Source organism: Melospiza melodia, chromosome 13, assembly GCF_035770615.1.
Source record: "Melospiza melodia melodia isolate bMelMel2 chromosome 13, bMelMel2.pri, whole genome shotgun sequence".
Taxonomy (NCBI): domain Eukaryota; kingdom Metazoa; phylum Chordata; class Aves; order Passeriformes; family Passerellidae; genus Melospiza; species Melospiza melodia.
The window spans coordinates 13,062,387-13,080,942 of NC_086206.1; the positions used below are offsets into that span (position 1 = coordinate 13,062,387).

The 18,556-nt window shown below is 38.7% G+C and overlaps 1 long non-coding RNA gene across 2 annotated transcripts in view; it reads right to left on the minus strand.

Moving 5' to 3' along the window:
• The window catches only part of LOC134424211 (uncharacterized), a 317,859-nt gene that overhangs the window by 220,325 nt on the left and 78,978 nt on the right, over positions 1-18,556 (minus strand). For both annotated transcript variants that reach the window (XR_010029374.1, XR_010029373.1), the window contains one exon: positions 2,389-2,433. This is a non-coding gene — a long non-coding RNA (uncharacterized LOC134424211). The remainder of the gene's footprint in view (positions 1-2,388; positions 2,434-18,556) is intronic.

Sequence of the window (18,556 nt, forward strand, 5' to 3'; positions counted from 1 at the left end):
AAGAAAACAAGCTGAAGAAACAGAAGCAAAGACTGCTGTTCTCTGCATCTTTATTGGTATGAAAACTCTTAAGACGCCAAACAAGGGGGGTGTTCAGGGGGAGACGTTAATATCTGAGGAGGGAGATCAAAAGCAGTTAACGTTCCTGGCACTGCATTGTGGCATGAGTATCTTTATACTTTTAAACTTACAGTATTACAAAAAAAAAAAGATTTTAAAAAAAGGGGAAAAGGAAAAAGAAACATTTCTTTGTTAAATCAAATATTGCCACATGTTATTCATTTTAAGTTTGCTGTCCTAAGATCCAACTTAATTTAGTCTGCATTGAACAATTCTGATCTGAACATTTATTGTGGCAATGTTTTCCTCTGCCAGGAATATTATCTGAATGTTAAACATGAACTCAATTTATTCATCAGAACATGGCAAGCATGATACCAAAGGTCACTTTGTTTATATTGTCCTCCAACTCCATAACTTAGAGCCTGTTTCTTTCATCTTCAAACCTCAGAACACTCAACATTATTGGATGTTACAAAGTGGGTAAGAGAATGGGATTCTTTTTTTTTTTTCTAAAGCATTTTTATTTGGAACTAGAGGGAAGGAAACAGCCTTGTTCAGCAGCAAGGAAAAGCACAGAAACATGCAATAACACATCTGCTCCATTATGAGCTGGTAACTGATTTGCAAGATAAGGTTGCCCTGGTATGGAGGATGCATAAGAAGCTGTGTGCATTACATCTTAATGCTCACAATACAATTATGGCTTCTTGATTCTGTAAGCAGTTGCTGATCTCAGCCACATCAGAATAAAACCACAACCACCACATACGCATTTTTCATGCAAAACATGGCCACAAAGTCTTGCAGAACCTGAGCCAAATTCTGCTATTAATTACACTGGCAGAACTTTGCAGTAGTACCACATTCACATGCAGCCCTGCAGTTCAAAACTGTACCTGCAGCAGTAAGACTAGCTTAGAAACTGGTAGCTATTCTTCAGAAAGCATTGTACAAGGGAGCTTGAATCTAAAAGAATAGACCTATACAAATGCATAAGCAGGTAGATGAAATACACATGAACAGAAACATCCATTTCAAAATAACCCGAACCATTGTCTTTCTGAAGTGGCAGAAACATATTCTTTACTATTTGTCACAGCTTCTGAAGAAATATTAGCATTCATCCTGCTTGCTGATAACTCATTATTAGTTTATCACTTACTGAATTCAGATGTTAAGTTTTCTTTCACCTTATTAAAGAGTCAGTTCCCTGCTATTATATTGAATTGCTAGGATTTTCACACAGTCACATATCAGATATCAGGAAAGAAATATCCATCTGTTAATTCACTATCAATAAAATCCAAAGAAACAAAACTGATTATTGGTACCCAGGCTTTTCAAATCCAGGCCATAGAATCATTCAATATAGTATTGATACTTCCCATCAAAACCTCCTCTGTGCATTATAAATGTAAGGCTGAAGAATAAGAAATATCTCAAACTTTATGAGAAGAAGCACCTTTACAGAAAACCCTAATGCTGAAGGGAGCTCTCAGAAATGCTGCAGGGAGAGAAGGCTGGACAGGTAATGTGATGCAGACATGCAGATGTTCAAGGGGACTAAATCCAGTTCCAGGTGTACTTTTCATGACTCAAAAGCCCCAGCCCCCCATCTGACTGTTGGGCTGACCCAGAACAGCATTTTCATGACTGGAAATCCCTAAAACTTGAAGGTCTAAAATGTGGTGTTATTTGGAGATTGATAACCAGCTGTCCAAAGCATCAGGTATTGGACTAACTCTGCATTTCTAATCTTAGCTCTGATTTTGGAGGCAGCAGAACTAAACCTTATTTCCCCCCCAAGAGGATTCCACTGATGACAATTTAGAACATCAAGGCTGTATTTTGAGTGCATGTAGTAGCAGATCCCATAGTTATATTTCTCCTCCATCACACTTTATGCAAGTAGTGACCTCAGCAGTTAGTTCTATTCATTCAAAAGCATCCATTTTTAAAATTTTAAAGATACAGCCACCTTAAGTCTAATAATTACAAAGATTTTTTTTCAGTGACAGACATATACACAAGTGTGTTAATTGACAGAGTACCTTACCTTCCTAATGCATTCTTATGTTTTATATACAGGTAAGCTTCAAGAGTGCATTTCTTAATCCAATGAAATATTTATCAGATCTGAGATCTAAAGTGTACATATTCAATTTTTTATGCACACCTTTACATGATTCATGAAATCCACTCATAATGTGAGTTCTTTTCATTAAATTTTGTTTTTATGTATCATTGTTACCTCTTTTTTTACAACCAGATTCATATTGAACTGACAAATATCATTCTGGTATCTTTGAACAAAGTAGTTCTTACCTTTTGATAGAAATCATGAAGCTCTAGCTCCTGCGGTATTTTCCTCTGTAAATAAACCAAAGAAAAGAACAAAATTCAGGATAATGTTAAATCTGCTGTGAAAAACAATGTGCTACATTATGTGAGTTTTAAAGTTTATGTTCAGAGATGGACACTGCTACATGGAAAAACACTGATTAAAAAGAGAATATTCTGAATGCATATAGAAATGTACCATCACACTTAAAATGGATTTTGGACTGAAGATTTTTTGGTTTCTCAATCAAATTTGTGCTCCCATATATTTTAAAGGGCAGTTGGGTTTTCAATCAAAATCAAGCTCCAGTAAACCAAAATTTAGTCTTGCATTGTCGTTACAAGGGAGTGTAACTGACTGGTGAGGAATGGTTTGACTGTTGAGATGTTTGTGTTGGGGTTTGTGTCATTGCTTTGTAACCATTTGATCAGGCACAGCACTGAGGGTGGGATTTGGGCACTGGAGCACAGAGGACTGTGAGCTCTGCTACTGCAGCAGCAGCAGGAACTGCTCAAAGCTTGGGTGGTTTCTCTGGGGGTGACCTTTGGCTCCACATCCCTCTGTGGAGGGACTCGGGGTCCTCCAGCAGCACTGAGTGAGGGTGCTGACAGTGCTCATCACCCAGCAAATACTGTGGCTGCTCAGGAAACAGCTACCCAGGCTTTGTAAAACCAGGCTGGATTTGCAAATCACACAGGAACACATTTTATTCCTCTAGGAAATGAGTAAATGTCACAACACACTGATACCCTGCAAGCCAGATACAAAGACATGTCACAGTGTTTGGCCAGCATTCTCCAGAGTTCAAAGCATTTATTTATAAAACTATCTAACAGACAGCTGGCCTCCCACCTCAGCCCTTCTGTATTGCCTTTTTTAATTTTTCTGGAAACACCAGTTTGGGTCCTACACTGTAACACACCCTTGAGGTACTCTCAACTCACACAGACTCCACAGGAGACACGAGTTTGACACTTTGTATAACCTCACCTCAAAAATGGGACTAACAAAGAAAAGTTATAATGTCATTTTTCAAACTTAGCTAAACGGCACAAAACTGCTGATATTGCATTATGGAGTCACAAAATCATAGGGAAAATATTTTACCTTTCTAAATAATTTGAGGTACAAAATTGCACTACTTAATGCTAACTGCACATTGCATTTATTTTTCTTAGAGAAGAAATACTTTTAAGTACTAATCCCAGCTACTGACCCTTTATGTGAGCTAATTCCTCAATTAACATCACTTTTGCTTTCCCTTAGTTTCAGTGGGAGGAAAAGAAAATCCAAACATCATCTCTCTTTCCTACATCATTAAGATCAAAATTTGCTCAAACACAGGTTATAGGCAGAAGACAGAATGTCCCTATTGTGAAAATGTGGGTAGGAAATATTTCTTAGACTGGAAATTATTTGATGTTCAAAACCAGCAAAAGGATTCTGGCTTTTAATACTAACTCCTATATAAAAAAAAAGTGTTGTACATGTGTATATACACAATGTGTATAGCTTTATGTGTTTTATATATATGTTCCACTATATACAGTAGTTAACTGGCTGAGATCAGGATTTTATTTTTCCTTGAAAAAGTTGTTGTCACAAAGACTAGAAAATATTATTGCAATAATTCCAGTGACAGGGCTATCTGTGCAGTCAGCAATTTCAGCTCTGTTTATGGTTCAGAACATATATTCTTGCAATTAAAAGGTAACAAAAAAGGAGACTTGTTTAATAGCTGAAACCACTGTAAAAACTAAGGTCAACTACTTGAAAGAACAAAAAGTGACTGCAAGATTAGTTTCCCTTGAAGTTTTTCTCTAGAGCCTTGTAATCTGGCATGCCAAGCTATACACTCACTTCTGAGAAACTGCTCCAAAACACCAGAAATCTCAGCTGTAGAACATCACTAAACCTCTATAAAACAGTCCCATACAACTTTTACTTACATTGTTAAGTTAACCATTGATTCTAGAGATATTTTAAAAATATTACATTAAAATAACCTAATTTTTCAGTATTTTTATTTCACCACTTCATCAGGATTTCCCAAACTTGCAAAAAAGCTTCTTGTTATCTGTAGAAAATAAACTTACTGGCTTTCAATGGCCAAGGGAATGCTCTGCCTCTCAGGAACATTAAATAATATTTGGGCAGAAAGATTGTCCTGAACTTCTACTTAGAAACTAGAAAACAACATTAGTCTAGAAAAAAGCATTTCTCCAGCTGACCATGCATGCCTGTGGCTGGACTAAACTCTTTCCCCAATTAAATTATATCAGTGTTGATAGCTCAATCTCCAGGAAACTCTGTCATTATGCCATCAGAGAAAAGTGATGTTGATTCCCCCCTGTAGATCTCATTAGTGAGGCCAAAGGTGGGAAGAGAACCTCACTTATTCTTTCAAAAACAGAGGATCACCACAGAGGTGTCCTTTGTGTGAAAGTACAGCCTGGTGTGTAAGTCATGTTTTAGATTCATTTAAAAAAATGAACAAATCCAACAAGAGATGCTGCCACTCTCCTGCTAGTTCAAAGCAAAAAAAGCACTTAAACAATTCATGGTTTATAACAAGGCAGATCACAAAGAATAAAAGAAAATAAATGTTACATAAATCATGTAATCTCTTTCCCAATGCAGTTCATTAACAGCTTCAAAAATAAATCAAATAACATTGCCAAAAAGAAAAAAAAAAGAAAGCTGAGATAATTAGATTTGTACAGCGAACTTATTGTGCTAGCATTCCAAGACATCCTGAAAAGCATACCAACACATTTCTGGCTAAGAGCATTACTAGAATCATTTTCCTTTGGAAAATGACTTAGTGTAAAAGTATCCCATGCAGAGCAGCTCCAAACACTGCTCCATGCTGCATTTTTCATTTCCCAAATGTTCAAATTAAGTATCCCAAGTAAACCAGAGGTGCTGAAGTGGCCAGGGCACAGAACCCGTGGGCAGGCCACTCTCCTTCACAGCAGCCTAGGAGGGCAGAGAACACAGATTTTCTGCTCTCCCTTATTCTGGAGAAGGGAACTGTGCAGCAAGTGAAAGCTGCTGGACTCAACACTTACAGCCCTGGAGATTATGGATCTGCTTTGGGGTTTTTGTACTTTAAAGTCGTAGCAGATTCTTACAAGTTCAGTAGAGTTGTGAGGAAGAGAAGCTTAGATATGCCTCAATGAGCAGCAATGCACTTCAGCAAGTTGCTACATCCTGTGCACTATATAATATTTATACATCTTAGCATTTTTTAACTTCTCAGAAATTTCTACCAATGAAATTTTTACCAGTTTTTCTGCACCTGCCCAAACCTTCTTAGCTATTTAGCTGCAAAAATAACCTTTTTTTTTTCTTCTGAATAGGTACCAGCATAGTCTATGAAAACTTGTGTTCCCCAGAGATGAAGCAGTTTTAAAAATCATCACAATATCAACTCAATTTTGATATGCTGGACAGAGAAGTTAGAAGTCATGGCACAGAATCTGGACTAACATGTCAAGCCATGGGTTCAGAAACTTCTCTGGGACCATTTGAAAATCCCTCACACTTTTTTCTACCTTGTCTATGAGGTGAGATGAGATGACACCACTGCTGTTTCACAAGACTGAAGGAATGGTCAAATATTACAAAAGTGGGATCCCTGGTGAATATATGACATTCACAAGTGATATGAAATGGTAAGAAAATAGACTATGGAAAAAAAAATTGCAAAAACAAGCACTAGAACAACCAGAGCCAGGCAAGCAGAAACAGATGGAAAATGCTATTTAGAGACTAGAAAAGGCATCAATAAGCTCTCCCTGGAGGGGGAGCCTATAAACCTAATCACAAGACTTCCTTTGGGGAAAATATAGCAGATAGGCAAATGAAAATAAAATGAGTTAATCAAACCCCAAAAACCACTAAAAACACTGGAGCAAGTTAAAGACGCAAAGTCCTCCATTGAAACCTATTAATGGTTCTACAGAGTCTCCAAAAACACAACCCAGATCCAGTCTCTGGAACAAGATATTTTATAGTTCAAGGTGATTAGGAAAACCTACCTTTGCCAGGTACAGTCTTGGAGCATGGAAGAAAATACTGTGCTGGAAACAGAGCACCAGCAGTGCCAAATGCAGCCAAGACCCAGCAGGTGTGGCAGAGCTCTCATGTATCCCACTTTCCAGTACTTGGCCCCATGCTTTGTTAGTTGCCTTTGTGCATCATAAATTTCTGAGTGACTTAAGTAGCTCAAAATAATTAAAGTTTGTAATTTTCAGACTTCGAGTACTACAGAATAAGACTTTGATGAAAGAATGACAAATAATGCAAGAATCGGCAATTTCTAAAGAGCAGACTTGCAAGAGTTGCCATTGAAGGATTGAGTAATGCCTTGCTCATGAGTACTCAGCTCCCTGCATCCATCTCTGAAAGGAGTCACTAACTGGATATCACTGTGTAAGTACTAATTATTACTCTCTTGGGTTTGAATTCAACCCAAGAATAGAAAAAACACCATGTGTTTTCTCTGCTAACCAACTAGTTCGTTGGCAGAAAACCAAGCAGCTAACCAGTTAAGAACTACCCACTAAATAATATTTATATTCACTCATTAATAACCCACAGGCTGAACTTTGTTCTCAAATTATGTAGGAAATACTTAGAGAATCATGAGTGCAACTCTAGAAATCAGAATGACGCATGCAGATGGAAAATGCTAGATGCACCATATAAATCACATACAATACATAAACCATCATGACTTACAACCCTATATTTAGCAGCTAAAACTATGGCTCTTAAGTTGCTTTGCACTTGCTCTCATGAGAAACAATAGTCTCACAACACTTTTGTACATTCTTTAGTTTTACAGACTCAAGCTGAGACAGATTATACAATTTCCTTAAGCAAAACACAACAGTGGAGCCAAGGATGAACCCAGATGTCTTCATTTTCAATGCAGGAATTATTCCAGACTTCATTCCTTCATTCTGTGTTGAAGATAGATGTTACAAAAATAATTTACACTGCTTTAGGTTTATTTTTTGAATTTCAGTGGAATGATTTTTTTTAAATTTGGTAAGTGAAATGAATACAATGTAATCATTGAAATAAATCCTTCTATTGAAATTAGGCTTGGAAAAAGGAACCCTAGCCTGGCATGTGCACAGGCAAAGAACTCAAATTTCAAAATAGCAACTTTCAGCAAAAATAAATTGGACGAGTTCAACCAGTCAAATTTTCTGTTTGTAAAATCAGTTTTGAACCTCTGACTTTCCTCAAAGTATTGCAAAAGGAACATGTTTTCAAGAATATTCTTGTCCACTGTGGGTATAAAAATACTTTAATGTCTTTTAACAAAAGTTTAGGCAACAAAGCTATTGAAGAAGCTGTGCCTTCTCATCTCCAAAAATGCACAGTGTTGCTAAGAGAGATAGTTGGTGACTTTTTCACAATTATTAACTTCTGGGAATATGTGAATAAAGAACAAGTCTCGTTAGCTACTCACAAAAAAACCCACAAACAAACAAACAAAGCCCCAAAATTAAAAAACCCATAAATGTTACAACATTATGAATAACTTTAAATGTTTAATTTCTGCTCAATGTATGGGTTACTGGTTACAAAAGCACAGGAACTTGCACAGGATGACTCCAAAACAGTGCAGGGAGTCAGGACAGACTCCCTGCCCTGACTCTGGGACAGCAAAGCCCCTTTCCACCTTGCTGCTAATCCAAACTGAATTCCAGATCCACAACGTGAACTTATTCCCCATTTTAAAAGGCTTTTTGTGGCTAAAGGAGATATATAACCAGGATGACAATCCACAAGACAGCATGAATTTATGAAGGCAGAATTACCAAGTCAGGGCAAGAAAACATCTCTTGGAATGGCCTCAGATTCTAATATTTTTCCTCACTAACTTTGCCCAGAAATAATAGAGAAAAAAACTACCACAGTGGTTTCTGGGTGGCTAAAGCGGTTATATCCCAGGCATAAAATACCAAACAAAACTATCTTTTAATAAAAAACTTTCCTTCAAATGTAAAACTGATACCTTTTTCTGGTTTATGGATAATTTAGCGTGATTACTATAATTGTCACAAAAATGCTGAAATACAACTCTCCTCTTCTTTAAACAAAGATTGTCTTACAGGCTTGGGATCAATCCATTGACTCTTTTGCATTAGTAGAAAAATTCAGAGGGTAAAGTTTTAAAGGGACACAGAAATTTGCCTGTCCTGACCCCCCCCCAGTCAGTGAAGAAGGAACATGACATCCCCCATGACTGCTTAGCACAGGCAGGGCAGAACAAGCAAGAAAAAAGCCAGTAGCTCCCAAAGAGTTTCTCAGCTGAGGGAGGGAGGCACCCAGTGCCAGACCCTGGCTGCAGGTGCAGAAGAAGCTTTTGAGACTTTCTGGAGGTGCAGGCAGAGCAGGACATGATGCCACCCAGCCAGGTGGCAGCAGGCTGCCTCCAGCCACACTCAAGTCAAAACGCCTTGAGGCAGCTCCACTTCACTTCTCCCTTGCTCACCACCCCCAGGCATGGCTAATGCTCTTTAAGACAATTTTATCTGAGTGGTTGCTTCCCAGAGAAAATAAATTCTCAGTATGGTTCCTTGAAAACTTATGCAAAACCCTTAGAAAATATGGACACTTTTCTCTTCCATGATGCAAGCTTCAACAGCTAAAGGGTTCCCAGTAAAACATCAATAGCTTTAACTGCTGCAACTGAGAAATGCCTTCCCTGCTGAAATTAGATCACCTAATAAACAGACAAACCATACATGCTCAGCTCTAATCTCAATTTAGAGTCCCTTTGTAGCTAAAAGCAAACTGTCTCTTTCTCTTTGAAGTACTGAAGAAACTGGATGAAGGTTTATCTTATTGCAACCACCTCCTTAAAAGTAATGAGCTACTCTTTAATTATTAAATTGCTGCAGAAAGTCACTTTCTGAAGGGAATGTCCATCTCTGGTTCTTACTTCATACTCTGATGAATGAGATACCATCTCTGGGGTTTTTATTGTTAGTTTTAGCCAGTGTAAAGCTGACCTCCTTGAATCAAGCCAGAACATTGCTACAAGTTGATGCTCCTTTACTGAAAATAAACTTGTTCACACAATTCACAGTCCAGCACAGTCTTTTCCCAATTTCTCAATACCAAATGAGAGATGTCATCACCTAACAGCTTGGTAAATGGTACCTTTTGCTAAATGAAGGCTGGAAAAAAATAATTTGATTTCTTCTGTAGATTTTACCTGTTTGGCTTATTTTATGTGGACACAAGGTCAGAGGCTCAACAGCAAAACTGGAGACTTGTTATAATCTTATTGCAAAGTTTCCATACCTTCTTGGTGATTTCTCATGGGCATCTCCTTACAGCACTGACTCCTTCTTCACAGCACAACCAACAAACTCCCTTTGTCTCTTCACCCAGCTAACCCACTCTTTTGTAGCACTTTTCTTATTGGACACAGCTGTGGCCTATTAAGGGCAGGCCCGTTCCTAATCTTTGGTGATTAGTGCAGCTGCAGCTCCTCAGGTGTGAGATTACCTTCTGCACTGTCTTTATTTTCTTACATTCTATCCCTCCACAGAGACTGAGTCAGGAAAAATGGGGTGTACAGTGTTTTTGATAGGATGTTGTCTAAATTCCAGTTAAAGATTACAAATATGGCTCTGACAATACTCAGTTGAAAAACAACTGAGAAATTAATAATGAAAATCCTGCATGGCCCTGGCCTCTATTTACTTACAGACTCACAAACCATTCCTTTCTGCATCACAATGTTCTCTACAAGCTTTCCTTTAGTGTTGTACTTTGCACAACAGTCAGCTCAGAGAGGGATTACAAACACTTGCTGCAAGCATTTCAAAACTGAGAAAATTCCTTGGCATTAGTGATCTAGACCTTTAAAACACATCAAAACTCCTTTGTAGGGGTTTCTGTTGTTTTTGTGTGTGTTTGTTTTCAAAACTCATGCTCTATTTCAACGGTCAGGTCAAACATGGAATTTCACAGTGTATGTTTTGCATGCTCTCCTTCATCTGTTCACTCTAACAGCTTCTCAGTTTCCATCACTCAGAGTAAAATATTTCATCTCCCTGAAAGCTTAAATAGTAATAGAAGCATCATTAAAACACCAGCAAACTCTTTCTCAGAAATACATTGTTTAAGTGATAGACCACATTTGGCATTTCTACTGTTGTGCATTATAACTGCTTTGTTCAGAATGCTTTACACATAATGGAATTTACAGGAATCTCTTCTAGTGAATAGTATGTCCTAATTTGCTTGAAATATGCAATGCCTATTAGTTATAGATTACACTTTTTTCTGGCTCTTCAATGTTTAAAAAATGTTTCAGTTTTATGAAGCCTGAGATAAAAAAAAGTCCAGTCCTAGAAACAAGTGGAATTTATAATCTGTTAAGATTTCACATATAATAATCATATTAAAAACAGAAGAGATGAGTAGTAATATAACTTTCATTATAAAAAATAAAACCAGAACAAGAAAAAGCAACAACAAAACACATAAATGATCAAAAGCAAAAAACTGTGTTATGAATAAACTGGTGAGATTGTTTTATGTGAAATCTGATAAAGAATTTGTTACAAGGGACTCTTTGGTTTGGAGTGTACACAACTTAATACTGGTAGGACTATTTTCCACATAATGCTTCTAAGGATAAAACAAGCTCACCTCATAGCTTGTCTGCATGTTGGCAGATGTCTGCTGTTAACAAGGGAGTCTTGCATACTCTATTCTCTCCTGGAGTTTTAATTTTGTTCTTTTATTTCTTTGTCAGTTCCTTTTATCTACAATGAAAGTCACAAATCCTGAAAGCAGAGATCTTCCTTGTGCACACGGAATACCTATCTTTGACATTACCATATATACACACACACACATATGTTTTCTAATTTTTAGAAAAAAAAAATCAAGGTATAATCTTTGGGCATATATTATTTACCAGAATTTGGATTTGGATCTTCATTCCCTGCTGCAAAATGGTTCTAAACAAGCTTTGATCTCCCAGTTCCACACATCCCATTTTACACAAGACCTTCTCATGCAAAGCAGTGTTTAGCATTTTGTCAGCTCTCTGGTCTCTGCCCCCATCAGTGCAGGCTGTGCTGGTATACAAGGGACAGCACTCATCCCTGGGATGCCACCAGAGTGGCTGCCTTTTGTACATTACATAACCATTATTTAGTGGTTGAAATGAAAGTGCAGGTCAGAGAAGCTTTAAGAGTGGATTTCTATTTTATATGTACATTAGCAAATCTTCAGAGGCTACCTGGCTAATTGAATACCATCACAATTCCCCTGCACTGAGCCTGTGGAATGAACTGCCATTCAAACATGGAATGGAAACAGAGACTGCAATATGGCAAATTTAATACAAAGACTTTTAACAGCGATTGCCAGAGGAGCTCTCAAAATTAATCACTTTCAGACAGAACAATGTTGCTAATTCTTATTTAAGTCTGAAATATTTAACATACTGATCTTCTCAGAATGTAGTTCAAAGAGCACTCTCCTCCTCTTCAGAGCAACTAGGGACCAAGCTTCTTTAATAGGATTGCAAGAGCCCCAGAGTGGCTCTGCAGTGGCTTATAAAGATGGTGGGTTAGCCTGCCTACTGGGATATTTACTGCATCAGTTTAGTTCAGATATAATATTTAAAGAAAAACAAGCTAAAATGATGGTTCAACACTGGCCCCCTTTTGTGCAGATCAACAGGGACCAGCAGGGCCTGATGTCAGAGCAAGCCAAGAGCCAGGTCTCACCACTTGCAGCAGTCTGACTGTGCCCATACACCTGACCCCTAAGTCAGACCAGTTTGGTTTCCCAGCATGTGCTGATCAGTTTTCATGTCAAACAGATGCACCAGTAAATGCAAAGATGCACTGCTTATTGTCCAGCTTCTCTCATGCCAAATAATTTTTGGCACCTTTTGCTAAATGAAGCAAAAGCACCTTTGCTATTTCATTTCATTCCATTTTCATTTCCTCTTGCCAAATAAACATGCTCAGGTTGTATGATCACTGCACACCTGCTGCCACCACCTCCTGCAAGGAAAAAGACTCCCATGCCAAAATGCAGGTGAACCCATCAGCAGGGTGCTCTCAGCACCCCAAGTACTGCTCTGGGGCCTGGCCTGTCACAGAAACATTCCCCCCAAACTGGCAATGGCCTCATACAGGCAAATTAAAGGGTGCATCAGGAAAGAAACAGGTGAATAACTAATTCTTCCACCTCAGCAGCTTTACCAACATCCATAAAACTGAAATCTGAGAAAACATTTGTTTGGTTAAGAGTTTTATCAACAGAGCTACCAATCCTCTTGGTTTTCAAGTGTCATGGAAATGTTCTACTCCTCCCTTTTAGAAATAAAATATTATTTTAAACCATGAAGTTTGTACATTGACAGAACTTTTCTAACAGTTATCTATAGCAGATATGGAGACTTGAAAGAGTTTCATTTGCTTTGGTTTCATTCTGAGGGTGAATAGCTTTAAAATGACATCTAAACTCAAGTGGATCTCAGCTGTGCCACAAATCTCGCTCATGTTCCTCATGTGGAAGAAGAGTTATGGACTTTTAGTCCACTAATAAATGCCTTGAGAGTGTAATGGCAACATATCCTGTGCACACTGTCACACTTAGGGTGAGGTACCACTTGGTGTGGCCACAGTGAAGTGGTGCACAATTTGTAAGGCCTTTGGAAGGAAAAAATCTGGGAGACAGCTGTCTGACATTTCAGGGAACTAAATCATGAACATATGTTTCTCAGTTTTCATATTTTCTTTTAAATAACACCCTCAAATATTTACACACAAACATACATAAGCACACACACACAACAAAGCCTCCAAATACACGGTGAATGATTCACTCACCCCTCAGGACTGTATGTCTTCTGGCACACAAAATTCCAGCTGCATAAAACAGTTTAGCAGAAGAATATATTGAAAATCAGCTTCAAAGGACATAGAAGTTAGTGTGAGTTCAGGGAACTAAATTACACAGATTCATCTTGTTGCTGTACTGTAGATTAGTATTCATTCTATGAATCCTGCAGGCTATTGAGTATAAGGCAGTTGTTGGTGGCTGTTGTGGAATAAGATGTTTCCTCACCTTCTCCATTTATATTTGATGCCCATTTTCCAAGTAGCTACAGACAGAAACTGTATAACGTGTCCACACAGCATTTTTTATTTTGCTAAGATGATGATGATGATGATATTTAGTAATTTTTTTCCCTTCAGTCATACCACTGGTCTATCAGAAGAAAATGCAAATGGCATTAATCCTCATTCTAACCAGAGATCAATTTCTAAAACATTATCTCCTGCTCCAGACATCCACAGGCTGTAGCCACCAGGAAACATTGCAGCCTTGTCTCCTCTAGTATGACAAAACTGCTGGGGACTCTGCCTGTTCTGCTTCCAATTTATTGAATGACCACATGCAAGTCACCTTTTCTGCATTCCACTTACTTCAGTTACAAGAATTGTCTCAATGAAATCCAAGTACCATCCATATGGTACTTGAACTGAATCCCAAAGCTGAACTCCCAATTTCAAACTACACAACACTTCCCCTCATGAAGAGCACTCCACACTGCCAGCAAAAAATTAACACCAAGATTATTGTTGCATTCACTTCTCCTGCAAAGTTTCAGTAAAGCATACATATCTTTCATTTTGAAAAATACCTGCTGGCCAGCTTCAGGGTGGACATTTTAAACAGGACTAGATTACTTCCTTCTTATTACTTTATGCTAATGCTTTTATCATCATGTGCTAATCAACAGGAAAATACAGTTCCTGTTCTGGAGGATGTTAATAAAAAAAGTACTGATTTTATAAAACTATTCTTTTAATTATGTACTTGAAAAACTGCTTAGATACATGAAAATTAAATAGATCTAATGAAGTGGAATGGAGTGCTAAGTTTAATTAAACAAATTAAAAAATTTGCAGAAATGATATTAAGTGATCTTTGAAATGGAAATGGTGTACTGAGTTCCACACTTCATGTTAAGATTACAGCTGAGTGAGCAAAATGCTCCCAGATGCACCCTGGAAAATTCTGCAGGGCAAACCAAGTACACCTCTACACACAAAACTTCCTACAAATATTTGCTCAGATGAAAAGATTGTCTGCACTTCTAGCAAACATCGTAGCAAAGAAGGTTTTCAACACACTTTTTTTCTACAAATGGTGAATTTCTACTGAATCTTTGAGAGAATAACTTGAAAAATAACCAACTTCAGCAACCATATATCTGCTGAAAACCTGAGTACTAAGGCTCTGCTTTCCCCTGTACCCCTCTCCAGCACTGCCCCAATGCCTTCACCTACTGCATTTCTCCTGAACCAACTACAACCAAAATTATCTGCAGAAATTATCTGGTAATTCTGAACATGCATACTCAGAAAATCCAACAAATACTGCAAAACTGGTGTGAGGCTAGAAACAAGAACATTTATGAAGTTATTTTTTTACAGCATTTTTGCTTATTTCTCCCAGTTCTACCTCAGCAATCTGAGGGTTTCCACAGACAGCCCCCTGTTAGGCAGTGGCCTCCTCAGCACCATGTGGATACAAATAAACCTTCTGCAGTGTAGCCCTGGTAGTTTAAAGCAACTTTCAGAGTTTTTAGTACCTCTTCTCAAACTTTCAGTTAAATACAAGAAATCCATACCTCATAGAAAAGGTTCTCTACCCACCACATTTGCTGCCGGCGCAGACGATGAGCGCTGCTATGTGAAGAAACGCCCTCACCACACCACCAGCGCTACGGGAAGGCTCATCCCTGACCCTGCTGGCCGTCAGAGAGCTCATTCCCACTTCCCAGAGCCCTGTGGGGTGGCAGCGATGGCCCCCAGGCAGCAGGATGCTCTCACAGAGCCGCACACCCAACCTGGGCGCTCCTCGAGCCCCTTCAGCCACCAGCGAGGCACAGGATGCCGGCAAGGCCTCGGCTCTCTGCTGCAACAGCCACATTTGGGTTCTTTTAAAGCCGTGGTTCGGGGATGTGAAACACATGCTGGACTGTCAGCCAAGCTCTATGTTGTGTTTAAATGGCCAGGACTCACAAGTGCCCCATCACTGCTGGTGTGGTGAAGGCTCGAGGACGGAGCGGCCACTTTGGCACCTTCCCACCCTCACGGCTGAAAGCTGCATGTCCCGTCCCAAGGTGTTCCCAACCACACACCAGCTGTTTCCAAACACACTCAGCCCTGCTGGAGCCCCCACACCAAAACAGTGACCATTGCACTGAGGAGTGGCCCGAGGTGAGGTGAAATTCGGCCCAATATATGGACAAGCCTAGTGCAACACCATGCACAAAATGGTGCCTTTTGCTCACTGCAATGAGGCCAATGATGAGCACAGCATAGAATGGGAGCAGGGGGCAAGGGTGTCTCATGGAATTGGAAAGATTGCCCCATGGAATTGGGGCACACTGTGCCACCTGCTCTGGGGTGGGAGAAACAGGTCTGATTTTAAACTAAAGCACTACAAGAGTGACTGTGTGCTACCCACACTGCTCTGAAACGATGAAATTCCAGCACAGACAATCTAATTCTAGTTGTAAAAAAACACCCACTCACCCACCTCAAACCAAAACAAGGCATAAAATAGTCTTTAAGGTTGTGACTTCTAGCTTTGAGAAGAGTCATCACTCTCTACTACTACCTGAAATAAGGTTGTGCCCAGGTGGATGGGGGGAGTCAGTCTCTTCTCTGAGGTAAGAAGCAACAGGATGAGAGAGAGTAGCCTCAAGTTGCACCAGAGGTTTAGATTGGATATTACAAAGAATTTATTCACCAAAAGGATTGTCAAGCATTGGAATAGGCTGCCCAGGGAAGTGGTGGAGTGACCAAGCCTGGAGGGATTTAAAAGATGAGTAGATGTGGTCCTTTGGGACAGTGCTTATATTGATGACATATTTGATGATCTTAGAGGTCTTTCCTAACCAATTCTAGGATTATTTCTTCTCCCTCACACTCTCTATTGCAACTGGTTTAGAAAATGAGGAAAAAAAAATGGTACCTTACTATGAAGCATAGTGCCTGAAAAGCTTTCAAGAAGACTTAAAATACACATTTGTCTGTCTTCATAATGAGTTGAGCTCAGAAGTCACAGAAAGGTCATATCACAAAGGGAGTGGCTCCTGAGGCGCAGGGAAGCCTTTATTACTTTAACTAACCTCCTTGAGGGCAATTTCACATCCATAATACAAACTATTCAAACAATGTGCAATGAAAGTAGGTAAATTATCACCTTGTATGTGCTCAGATTTTATTTTGCTCTATTTAAAATCTGGCAGAGCTAGTTCTTTAATCCAATATTTTTAATGTGCTCAGTTATATCTGAAAGAATTTTTTGTCAGCACAGCTGAATGGCACAGTAATTAATAATAATCCTAATGATCATAGCTTTTGAAATAAATTTTTATTGAATAAGCAGAATTAAATTTCTATACAGTCCTCCTACATCTGAAAGAAATGCCTGCATGTCTCTTTAAAGTCTTATATTTAATAGATAAAGTTTGAGTGGAGTGTGGATGTGTTTTAGATATATTGTACAGAAATGGGAATTATTTTGTAGTATGTGGTATGTATTATAAACGTACAGAATATCTAAAAAGGTGTACCACCATCTTCGTGTGACTAGGAAATCTTATTAAGTTTTTTCATTTGATAAAATCACCTATAATGCACTTTTTTCTACTATAGATGTAGGAGAGGAGAAAGCAAACTCCACATTTTATAGTCTTTGCAGAGTGCTGTGTGGCTTCTTCCTCTCACCTTTTGGTTTACAAGAGTAGAATCACCTTCTTTGTGTGCAACCTTCCCCCAGCCACGACATAACATAGTCAAAATTAAGAAATAATCATATTCAATGCTTTTGTCCCAGGTGTTGCCAGGTTTAACACAAGCAGAGATCAAGTAGGAAAATACTTCCTGTGTATGTAGTCCATCCCACCCAGGAACTATAAACCCTTTTGAAAGACAGTTTAGTAATTTTACATCTAGTTGGATGAGAGCAAAACAGAGGAAGAAAACCAATTACCATCAGTATTTAAAAATATTTAGACTTACATAAATAGCTAATCCAGCTCTCTCCCAGTGTCCAACAGAGGAAAAGTCCCTCTGAATTTCATTTTAGCACAAGACAAGAGCCCACTTGCCCAGGTACCTCTGAGCTTCAGCACTCTGGGTGTGGTTTTGTGCTACATGAGACCATTCCAGGTGTAATGCAGATGCTCTTTGTAGTTTGTGTTAAAAGAAACACCAGCAATTTTTCCTATTTTGCACTCTGTGAACCCCTAAAACAGCCAGCACTTAGTGAAAGAACCCACCTGTCAAACAAAACAGAGAGAGATTCTGGGGAAAAATCCCAACAAAACAAGCACCACACCAAAACATCATAGGGAGAGAAGGGGAGAAAATAATCTAAGTTAATCAGAGGTTAGTATCATCAATCAAGGCAAAGATGCTTGAGCCAGCAACATTGTGTTAGAAGAGAATAATAGAAAATAGTGAAGAAAATAGTATTTAGGAATTACTAAGGAAGAAGAAAGTTCTGGGACAAAATCTGATAGCAATCAGGTTTTTTTACCATCACAGAACAATTTGTAAAAACACATAGCCCCTCTGACACCAGGGCAGAAGAAGGCTCCACTCAGTTAAACACATGTCAAGGAAAAGCCAATTCTGAGAATCCATCCAGACACTTGTATCGTTACGTTTCAAATTTTGACCATTTCAGCCTAGGGTTTCTATTTCACTTTTTTTAGAGCAGCCCCAACTATGTGTTTACTTCACCAATACAAAATGAATGAGATTCTCCCAGGGCTCCAAAAGGCAGGGCTTTAAGCACAAAACTCCTAATACAGGAATATCACTAGAACTGCAATAAAATTAAAAGGCTTGACACAATTGCTGTGCCACTTTACAGTTTTGAATGGCTCTGAAGAGATTTTCTTCTCAGAAAGATCAAATAGAAACTAAGGTCCAAGGAGCTGGTCAGTATTCTTTAGTGCCTGCCAAAGCCTTATTGCAGCTCTACTTTTGAAGCCACTAACCTGAGTGCTTACCACACTCAAGTGCAGCACAGATTTATAATATGTTTTTATTTAAA